This window comes from Jatropha curcas, chromosome 3, assembly GCF_041381405.1.
Source record: "Jatropha curcas cultivar XTBG-Jc1 chromosome 3, XTBG_Jcur_1.0, whole genome shotgun sequence".
Taxonomy (NCBI): Eukaryota; Viridiplantae; Streptophyta; class Magnoliopsida; order Malpighiales; family Euphorbiaceae; genus Jatropha; species Jatropha curcas.
In genome coordinates, this window is record NC_143153.1 from 4,156,111 (window position 1) to 4,167,586 (window position 11,476).

Here is an 11,476-nt window from a genome sequence, read left to right on the forward strand (position 1 = left end):
TCAAGAGTGATGGAGAAACAGAGACATAGACAATTTTAGTTATGGGATATATTCCATCATTTTTATTATTATTAATAAGATTTGATTCGTTATTATTGGACTATTTATATGGATGTTTTATTATTAAATTTTATTTCATTAGTGAATAGAATTATTTTGTTAAACATTGAAAGTGTGATGCGGGTAGTGTCGTGGTGATACAAGACATGTCGAATCAAAATTAAAGTTGACTCTTTACGCTAGTGCCATTAATTAATTTTCATGTGCCTCAGCATCTTTGATACCCATTGCTTTATATCTTTACCCTTTTCTCTTCTTTTTTTTTTTTTTTTTTTTTTTTTTTCAATTAGGAGTTATTTGTTTAAACTTATTGATATTTTATTCAAATTTCTACTTTTTCATTCAGACAATAAAAAATAAACTTTATTTTAGCTGAATGAAAAATTTTTCATTTTAGAGCTGATTTAATAAACTATTATAACTTATTGGATGAAAAGATAAAATTCTTCTTACAATTATAAATATATATAACTATATATCATTTCTTAATCATTTAGTTTATAAGATAGTGAATTTAAATTCGGCATTCTGGATTCAATCCAAATAAAAGACTAATAATCTCTTGTCAAACTATAAAATATAGAGATTTTTTGCCATTCCCCTTTAGGTTGCTAACCATTCTTTTTCTTTGTTGCTTATTTTTATTTGTTATTTATTTTTATTTTTATTTTTTAATATTAAATATTGATTATAATTTTATCTTATATTATTTAGATGTTTATAGTGTTAAAATAAAATTTCATATGAGATTAATACGAATATAACAGTTAATTAATAAAACAACAATGTCTATATACACACACTTCAATTCAATTTATATCGTCATTTATTTAAAATTCATTATGATTGTATACATACAATTCTACAACATTATATAATAAATACGTTTCAATATATATATATATATATATATATATATATAACAATAAAATATTATATGTATTTTTAAAATTAAAAATTTCAATTATTAGTAATCTCACGCACACATATTCATTTTATTTAAAATATTTTAAAAGACTTAACTATATATATTTTATTTGACAATTTATTTTTAAAAATATATATTCCATCAAATTATATGAATATAAAGAAAAAAATATACTTAATAGTTCTTATTTAAATATGAACAGCCATAGTTCTTTTCTTATTATTATGTCATAAGGTCCAACGCCATCCGATGAACAGGCTCTACTGCCTGGCCCAACTGCCTCCTCTGCTAGCTAGCATGTTTTGGACTAGTTGTACTTATAGAGAACAAGTGGAAGTGATGATATTTATTTTTTTAAGCAAATGATCCATGACCCAGTGATAAGAGTGATGTCTGAACCAGGTTTCAGATTCAACGGTCTAATATTTAATTTTCTTCCTTTTAGCGGACTGTACGATGAACTTTAAACTGTTGTAATATTTAATTTTTTTAGTAGTTACAACTAAAAAGAAAGCCATAATTAATCGATATAGGGCCTACTATTTAAAATGAATTAATTAAAATTGAGTGGATTGACAAGCTGTTTAAACCAATCAAAGCTGTTTTACTCTCTCCTAACCTTGTTATGGTTTGTGTTTCCCATTTTCAGGACATAAAATGCCTAATCAAGGCCTCCGGTACGCATGACAAGTTCAGTAAACCGCCGATTTGAGATGTTTAAAATTTTGAACCGGAATCAACTCTTGAACCTCTGGTTCCGGTACGGTTCGGCACGGTTCCGGTGAACCGACGGTTTGAATTACCGTTCCGATTTGGTTCCGGCAGTACGCAAATTTTTAAAAAAATAATAAAATTTTGATTCCGAATTCATAAATAAATAATAATTTTAAAATATTTAAATTTTATTAACTAAATAAATTATTATAAAATTTTAAAAGAAAAACTTCTATTAACTAACTTGGAACTATTATTACATTAAATTTACAAATTTTGCTAATTCACTAATATAGAAAACTCTAAATGGAATATAAAATTAATGAAATGAGTTAAAACTTATTATTTTCAAATACTAAGAAAATTATTAAAAAAATCAAATGAAGTAAATTTATGAATGGAAAAAATTGAGATTAGAGAAAGAATTTGAAATTGGATCTAAGAAAATAAAAAATAAACAATAGATAATTCCAATATTAAGGAAAATAAAGCAATAGAAAAAATAATGAAATACGAAAATTTGAGAGAATTTTGATTGAGAATAAGAGAAGAATTATGATATAATTGGTTGTGAAATAAAAAATCATCAACTCATCATATTTATACATGTTTCTCATTTATTAGTTTCCCAAATTGTCCCTTATAATAGAAAAATAACAACTATATTTTTGGATAATTTAGTAAATTACAGTAAATAAATAAATAAATGATTAAAAATGAATAAAATTTATTTACCAAAAAATAAATAAAAAACACCTATCATATCAAAAACTATTCGTTACACTCTTTTTTTATGCACTTGAAAGTATTGTTATTTTTTTTTTTTGTATTATTATTATTTTTTTATATAAATCAACTATTCATGCACCATTTTTTTGTATAAATTAAGTAAAAAAATGTGTATTTTTTTTCACCACTTTTTATAACTTATGTACTATTGTACTTCTCTTCACCATAAATCAAATCAACTATAATCAAATCAAGTGATATAAATTTTTTTATAAGAATTTTAAGCTATAATTTTTTGTGCATCTGGTTCGAACCGGACCAAAACTGCCGGTTCCTGGCTAGTTCCGGTTCATATTTTAAGATTTACATGAATTTTAACCGGCCCTTGAACCGCCGATTCCGATTCAAAATTATGAACCGCCGGTTCCAATTCGTCTACAGTACGGTTTGGTTCTTGTTCGGTTCAGGTTAGAACCGAACGGGTGGCCATGCCTAGCCTCCGGAGATGCCCCATAAATAGACAGACTTGTTCATGAAATTAAATTAAATGCCAACATCATGATCATCATCAACATAACCTTTTTCTTTAAATTACTTTTATTTCCTTATTTATTAATTTCAAACTTTTCAAGCCCATTTTATGGGAACGTTGATTATGGTATTGAACGTTTAACATATTTTGATTAGTGTTTAATTTTTATTTTTGTTTATGAATTTACCAAAGATAATTTATGATTCGTCTTTATTACATTCCATATGTGTAAAGTAGATATGAGTAAAAGGAAATTGCTCATTTCGTATTTGAATATGGTCCGTATTTATTACATTTGATAGTCGCTACCTGAGGTCCATTAAAAAAATAGTATGACCTTAGGATTAATTATTTTTTGTAATAATGTAAACTAAATTAAAATTATATAATTTTTTCATTAAATTACTAGTTAGATATGTTTAACGTGTATAAACAGTAAATTTTAACAAATTTGAGTTTGAATAGGACAATTTTTTTTTTAAAATATTAGCAGAAAAAACTATTTTTAAATCGTACATTCACTTATCATTATATTATGTCTCGGTGTACATTTAAATTTAATTTGGTTATCTAAGCTATCTTTATTTTTCTAAAAAAAGAAAAAAATGCATCTATCATTACCTCGAGAAAAAAATATCCAATAAGAAATATGGAACAGTATCCCACGCCTGGACTCTAGCATAATTACAGGATATTCTAGCAAATTTATGAACACTTGCTTTCGCTTGACGCGAACCCAATTGACCTTAATCTCTAGCCTACTTTCTAACAAAGTTTTACAATCAGCAATAATCATACCAAACTCCGAAAGGTCCAAAACATTAGACAATAAAGCACAGTAAACTACTCCAGAATCAGTATATAATAAACCATTTCCATGCATATGCAAAGTTGCATAATTGATAGCGAAACACAAAGTCACTGCCTCGATAATAGCAGGAGTCGGGCTTCCATCATAATAGCCTAACAATGCACATATGAAACGTCCTTCTTCATCTTCAAAGCAGATGCCATAACCCCCCAACTGAGCTGTATGAAAAACTGCACCATCAACATATGGCCATGCCATGCACAGCCCATAACTTCCTCTGTCGCTCTAACACACCACTGTAGCTGGTCATTTTCAGCAGCTCGTGGGGCTACCCGTGCTCGAGCTACCCTCTGACAAGTAGTAGTGGCCCGGTAGTCGTGCAGATCTGCTTTAGCCCTCTCGTGGCAATAGAACCTGCAGTAGTTTTATTTTGCCAAATAAATAAGTTCCTTGAGTGCCACATCTGCCATGCGTGCATAACAAAAACCTCCAACTTTGGATAAATCTGAGACTATCATAACCTGCATGAAAAAAATCTAAAAAAGTGCAATTATCATTAGGAACCCTTATGCCTCCAGCTCCCACACATCTTTGGACCTCTCGCAATGAACTAAAACGTGATTGACGTACTTCACCTCTTGACAAAAAGGACAACTCCCATTAATATTTATACCTTTCCTCCTCAATCTTTCTCTAGTAGGAAGAATATCTCTCAAACTTCGCCACATAAGATCTCTAACTTTAGGAGGCACATTCATTTTCCAAACCTTACCCCAACACACCCACCAATATTGCTAGCACCTCTCTTAAAGCAAGAAAATAACTAGATTTAACACTATAAGTACCCCGTTTCTCACAATGCCAAACCAATTGATCCCTTCCATCACACGAACTTAGAGGAGTATTTAAAATGTTCTGGACATTGTTGGATTTAATTTTCTATTGTGGGCTTAATATGTAAAATTAAATATGTACAGCAGTCCAATTGTAAAGTCAATTTCAAATGTGGTCTTGATTGTGAATAATTGACTATTGAGGTATCAACTAATTATAGATATTAAGTGTAGAGACCATTATATAATTCCTATTTCGTTAAAGGACCGAAATAGGAATTGTACTAACCCTACAGGTATATAAAGGTCGTGGTCCCCAGAGGAGTTGAATACGATTCAGTTTTACGTTCCTTTCGTATTGCTTCCGCTAAATCGATTCTTCAATTCTCTGGAAGGCTGCAAACCTAATTTTATACATCAAGATCGACGAACAACGATGTCAGGTACGCAACCTTTTTTTATTCAATCTATTTTGTTGAATCTAGTGGTTTGCACGATCTAGGTTATTATTGAATTATTTGAGATTAATTCTTACAAGTGGTATCAGAGCCTTGTGCATAATTGCTAAATTTTAGATTGATTTTTCGTATTTTTTTTTTTATTTATTTGTTTACCCTACTGTTTATAGATTGAGGGTTTTGTTTAATAAAAAAAAAAAATGTATATATATATTTTTGTTCTCACTGTTCTTCGGATTCCCAAGAACAGGTAAGAGGTTTTGAACAAACGCCATTGACGATTAATTGTTCGTGTGATATTTTATATATTTTATATATTTATTTTTTTTTTGAACAAATTCAGATCGTTTTTGGTTGGCGGCGGACCTGTTGGTTTTTTGTTTTTAGGGTTAGGGATGGCAAATTACGGTTAGGTCCCTGGAAAATTTCATATTAGTCCCTTAATTTTCTGTAATTTCATATTGGTCCCTTAATTTTCTGTAACTTCAGATTAGGTCCTTAATTTTCTGTAACTTCAGATTAGGTCCCTAAATTTTCTGTAACTTCAGATTAGGTCCCTAAATTTTCTGTAACTCTTCTGTTTTCTTTCGATTAGACCCTGAACTTTATTTATTCAAATATATTTAGTCCTATTTTATAATTTAGTCTCAAATTTAGTGACTTAAAGACTAGATTATAATTTTTTTTGGACTAAATAATTTTAGATTATTAAATATTTAGACAATCAATTCATTTAATTGCAATTGTTTTGTTTTAATTACAATTAAATGATTTAATTTGTCGACTTGAGATTAAATTTTGGAGTGATTAAGTCCCTATTGTGTTTGATATTTGTTAAAATAAATTGATTTGATCAATAAGTCACCAAAGTGACCTCTATTGCTTGAATTGATTTATTTTAGAATATTAGACAGGTGTATTAGAATTCGTTGCGGATAGTTAATCGGCCCAAAGGAAGGTTGCTATCTGGCTGAGTTTTGAATACATGTTTGGCAATAAATATGTGATAATTGTTTGATTATTTTCCATGACAATGATATATCGGCCCAAAGGAAGATTTATTATTTGTCAGGACTATGTTATCAATATTTGATTGCTGCGTTGAGATACTAATTACAAGTTAATGTTTTACATCCAAAGATGAGAATATTAATGTTGTGTCTGTATCTTATTTCCATTTTTTGATCTCTACTTATGTGAATTGTTTCATTTGTGGATTGTGAGCTTATACTTGTCTATTTGTTTATTTTCTCTGATGTCAGCTAACATGTCATTTAATCCTGATTGTGTTCCTAAACTTGAGGGATCAAATTTTGAGTCTTGGAAATCAGACATTATGATCTTTCTGGGCTGTATGGATTTGGATCTTGCATTCAGGATGGACGAACCTGCTCCTCTTACTGATACGAGCACTGATGTTCAAAGGGTTCAGTATGAGAAGTGGGAGCGTTCTAATCGCTTAGGTCTAATGATCATGCAGAAAGGAGTCCCAGAACATGTTCGAGACTCTGTCTCAGCTGAAAAGAACAATGCTCAAAACTATCTTGCCGAACTGGAGAGGGCTTATGTCAAGAATGACAAAGCCGAAGTGGGAACACTTTTAGGAAAATTAACCTCCATGAAGTTTGCTGGCAATGGTGGTGTTCGGGAGCATATTCTTAGCATGTCTCAGATTTCAAAGAGACTGAAGGCGCTGGGTATGGCTTTACCAGATGACCTTTTAGTCCATATGGTTATGAATTCTCTTCCTTCTCAGTATGGACAAATTAGGACTTCCTATAATTGTCAATCGAATAAATGGACTCTTAACGAGCTCATTTCTCATTGTGTTGATGAGGAGGAAAAGATGAATTCTAACAAAAGAGAGAGTGCTCATTTTGTTTCTTCAGCTGGGAAGGGCAAGAACAAGAAAAGAAAGAGGCCTTTTGCAAAGACTGTTGAAAAGGCTATTGAGAAACCTGCTGCTGCTACTGCTGTAGATCCAATACAAAAGAAGCCTTATGTGCCAAAATGCTTCTTTTGTGGAAAGACGGATCACTTGAGAAAGGACTGTCCTAAATTTGCTATTTGGCTTGCAAAGAAGGGGCTGCCTCAACTACAGAAAGCCAACTGACGGTGAAAGATACGTCTATGTAGGAAATGGCGATCTGGTTGAAGTAGAGGCAATTGGACATTTTAGATTATGTTTAAGTACTGGTTATTTTTTGAATCTTATAGATACTTTTGTTATTCCCTCTTTTAGAAGGAATTTGATTTCTGTTTCCTTTTTGGACAAATCTGGTTTTCATTGTTCTTTTGGAGACAGTGTATTTACTTTATCTATGAATTCAAAAGTTTTGGGTACTGGTTGCTTGAATGAATGTGATAATCTATATATGTTAGACATTGATACTAGTTATCATGAATCCCTGCATGTTACTACAAGAGGTACCAAAAGAAAGTTGAATATTGATAACTCAGCTGTACTTTGGCATAGACGTTTGGGTCATTTATCCAAATCAAGAATTGAGCGTCTTGTTTCTGATGGTATCTTAGATACACTTGATTACACAGGTTTGGATTCTTGTATTGAGTGTATTAAAGGAAAACAGACTAAACAAAAGAGACTAGATGCCATTCGGTCATCCAATGTTTTAGAACTGATTCATACAGATATTTGCGGTCCATTCCATATTGCAACTAGAAATGGCCAAAGATATTTTATATCATTCATTGATGACTATTCTCGTTATGGTTACTTATATCTCATTCATGAAAAATCTGAGTCTTTGGACGTGTTTAAATCTTATAAAGCCGAAGTTGAAAATCAACTAGGAAAGAAGATTAAATCTGTTCGATCTGACCGTGGTGGTGAATATTATGGTAAATATGACGGTTCAGGTGAACAACGTCCAGGACCTTTTGCGCTTTTCCTACAGGAATGTGGAATTGTTCCTCAATATACAATGCCTGGTACTCCCAGCATGAATGGTGTATCTGAGAGACGTAATAGGACTCTTATGGATATGGTAAGGAGTATGATTAGTCATTCTACTTTACCAGAGTCTCTGTGGGGTGAAGCGTTAAAGACAGCAGCTTATCTTCTCAATAGGATTCCATCTAAAGCAGTTGCTAAAACACCTTATGAACTTTGGACTGGACGTAAGCCTAGTCTAAAGCATCTTCATGTTTGGGGATGTCCAGCTGAAGCAAGGCCTTACAAGCCGAATGAAACAAAACTGGACTCCAAAACTATCAGCAGCTACTTTGTTGGATATTCTGAGCAGTCTAGGGGTTACAAGTTTTATAATCCTACTTCCAGAACTTTTTTTGAAACGAGAATTGCAACATTTTTTGAGGATGTTGATTTTGGAGGGAGAAATAAAGAAAGAAACATTGTCTTTGAAGAGAAACCAAGTAAGGATGATTCGGTTCTCATTCCTTTTGTTGTTTCTGATAGCGTACAGACTCCAGTTGCTCCTGTCACTATTCAAGATCCAATTCAAGACAATGCTATTCTTCCTCAAGAACAAATTCAACAACCTCAAGAATTAGAGTCTGTTCAAATGCCTTTGAGGAGATCTACTAGGGAGAGAAGAAGTGCTATTCCAGATGATTATATAGTGTTTCTTCAGGAACATGAGGATACTGTAGACATGATAGATGATGATCCAGTTAGTTTCTATCATGCCATGCAGAGTTCTGACTCTCATAAGTGGATTGAGGCAATGAACGAAGAGTATAAGTCTATGCAAGACAATCAAGTTTGGGATCTTGTTCAATTACCTGAAGGAAAGAAACCCATTGGTTGCAAATGGATATTTAAAACCAAAAGGGATTCTCAAGGTAATGTGGAGAGATATAAAGCACGTCTTGTAGCAAAAGGCTTTACTCAAAAGGAAGGGATTGACTATAAAGAAACCTTCTCTCCAGTTTCTTCGAAGGATTCTTTTAGGACAATCATGGCCTTAGTTGCAAATCTTGATCTTGAGCTTCATCAAATGGATGTTAAGACTGCGTTTCTCAATGGCGACATTGATGAAACAATATTTATGGTGCAACCAGAAAATTTTGTAATTGGAGATCCAAAACATCTGGTATGCAAATTAAAGAAATCCATTTATGGACTCAAGCAAGCTTCTCGTCAATGGTACTTTAAGTTCAACCAAGTAATTGTCTCGTTTGGCTTTGAGGCAAATACTATTGAAAATTGTGTGTACCATAAGTTCAGTGGGAGTAGGTTTATCTTTTTGGTCTTATATGTGGATGACATACTTCTTGCTACTAATTGTAAAGTCTTGCTACATGAAACCAAAGTTTTTCTTTCAAAGCATTTTGAGATGAAAGATTTAGGTGAAGCTTCTTTTGTTTTAGGGATTCAGATACATCGAGACCGTTCTCGAGGTATTCTTGGATTATCACAAAAGAGCTATATTGATAAAGTGCTCAAGAGATTTGGTATGCAGAATTCTAGACCATTGGATACCCCTATTGCAAAAGGTGATAAATTTAGTAATCAACAATGTCCAAAGAGTGAACTTGAAATTCAGGAAATGCAAAAGGTTCCTTATGCGTCAGCTGTAGGAAGTCTTATGTATGTTCAAGTTTGTACTCGTCCAGACATTTCTTTTATAGTTGGCATGTTAGGTAGATATCTCAGCAATCCAGGAATGGATCATTGGAAAGCAGCCAAAAGAGTCATGAGATATCTTCAGAGGACTAAGGGACATATGCTCACATATAGGAGATCAGATCAGCTTGAGATCATTGGGTATACTGATTCTGATTTCGCTGGATGCCAAGATAGTAGAAAATCCACGTCTGGCTACGTTTTTCTATTGGCTGGCGGTGCTATTTCTTGGAAGAGTGTGAAACAAACTCTAGTGGCAACCTCCACCATGGAAGCTGAATTTGTAGCATCTTATGAGGCATCCAATCAAGCTATTTGGCTGAGAAACCTTGTCACTGGGCTGCGTGTAGTAGGTGGAATAGAAAGACCACTGAAGTTGTATTGTGACAGCAAGTCAGCCGTTTTATTCTCCAACAACAACAGGAGCTCTTCTCGATCAAAACACATTGAGATTAAGTTCTTGGCTGTGAAGGAGAGGGTACAGAGTGGACAGATATCCTTAGAGCATATTGGAACAAACTCTATGATTGCGGATCCGCTTACAAAGGCAGTGATACCGAAAGTTTTCCATGAGCACACCGCTCATATGGGTATCGTTTTGTTTGAGACTGTCTAGTTTTAGTGGGAGTTTGCTCTTTATGTATACATTATGTTTTTTGAATGCTCTATTTTGTTTTGGATATGTTTTATTATGAAATTTTGTTGAGTACTCATTTTGGTTGATGGTTACACTCTGTATTATTATTATTGTTTTGCTTGATCTCACTTTTGTTGGTGACCAGTTGGAAACAGACATGATGATCACATTACATGTAGTTTTCATGCTACACTTCTATAATGAATCTGTGTCATTTAGGGGTATTGGTAATGTAGTTGATGATGAACTTAGTCATGAGATCTATGACGAATGTTTCTTCAGCTCTTTATCAATATAACTAATGGACGAGATTGTTTTTGGATACCTTGTATGACTGCGTTTGTTGAGCTCATTTTGGTGTATGTATTTTATTTAACATATGTTCGCCCAAGTGGGAGATTGTTGGATTTAATTTTCTATTGTGGGCTTAATATGTAAAATTAAATATGTACAGCAGTCCAATTGTAAAGTCAATTTCAAATGTGGTCTTGATTGTGAATAATTGACTATTGAGGTATCAACTAATTATAGATATTAAGTGTAGAGACCATTATATAATTCCTATTTCGTTAAAGGACCGAAATAGGAATTGTACTAACCCTACAGGTATATAAAGGTCGTGGTCCCCAGAGGAGTTGAATACGATTCAGTTTTACGTTCCTTTCGTATTGCTTCCGCTAAATCGATTCTTCAATTCTCTGGAAGGCTGCAAACCTAATTTTATACATCAAGATCGACGAACAACGATGTCAGGTACGCAACCTTTTTTTATTCAATCTATTTTGTTGAATCTAGTGGTTTGCACGATCTAGGTTATTATTGAATTATTTGAGATTAATTCTTACAGACATCCCTGGCACTAAAGAGCCCCATAAGTTTCTCCACATCCCACTTCCTCTCCCCCTCACGAAAACGGTCCTTTACTCTTAAATTCGGATCAACAAATTGCTCCCCATCCGCCACATAAAAAGACCTATCACTAGCAAGCCAAGGATTGCTACCCGCACTATGTTCTCCCTATTCCCAACACGTCATCTCACCCCTTGCTTTAAATTATGCTAGAAGATAAAATACCCTTCCACATAAAATTTGGATTATTTCCTAGAACCGCTTTTGAAAAGCTCATATTCGGAAAATATTTAGCCTTGAACACTTAATTTTCATT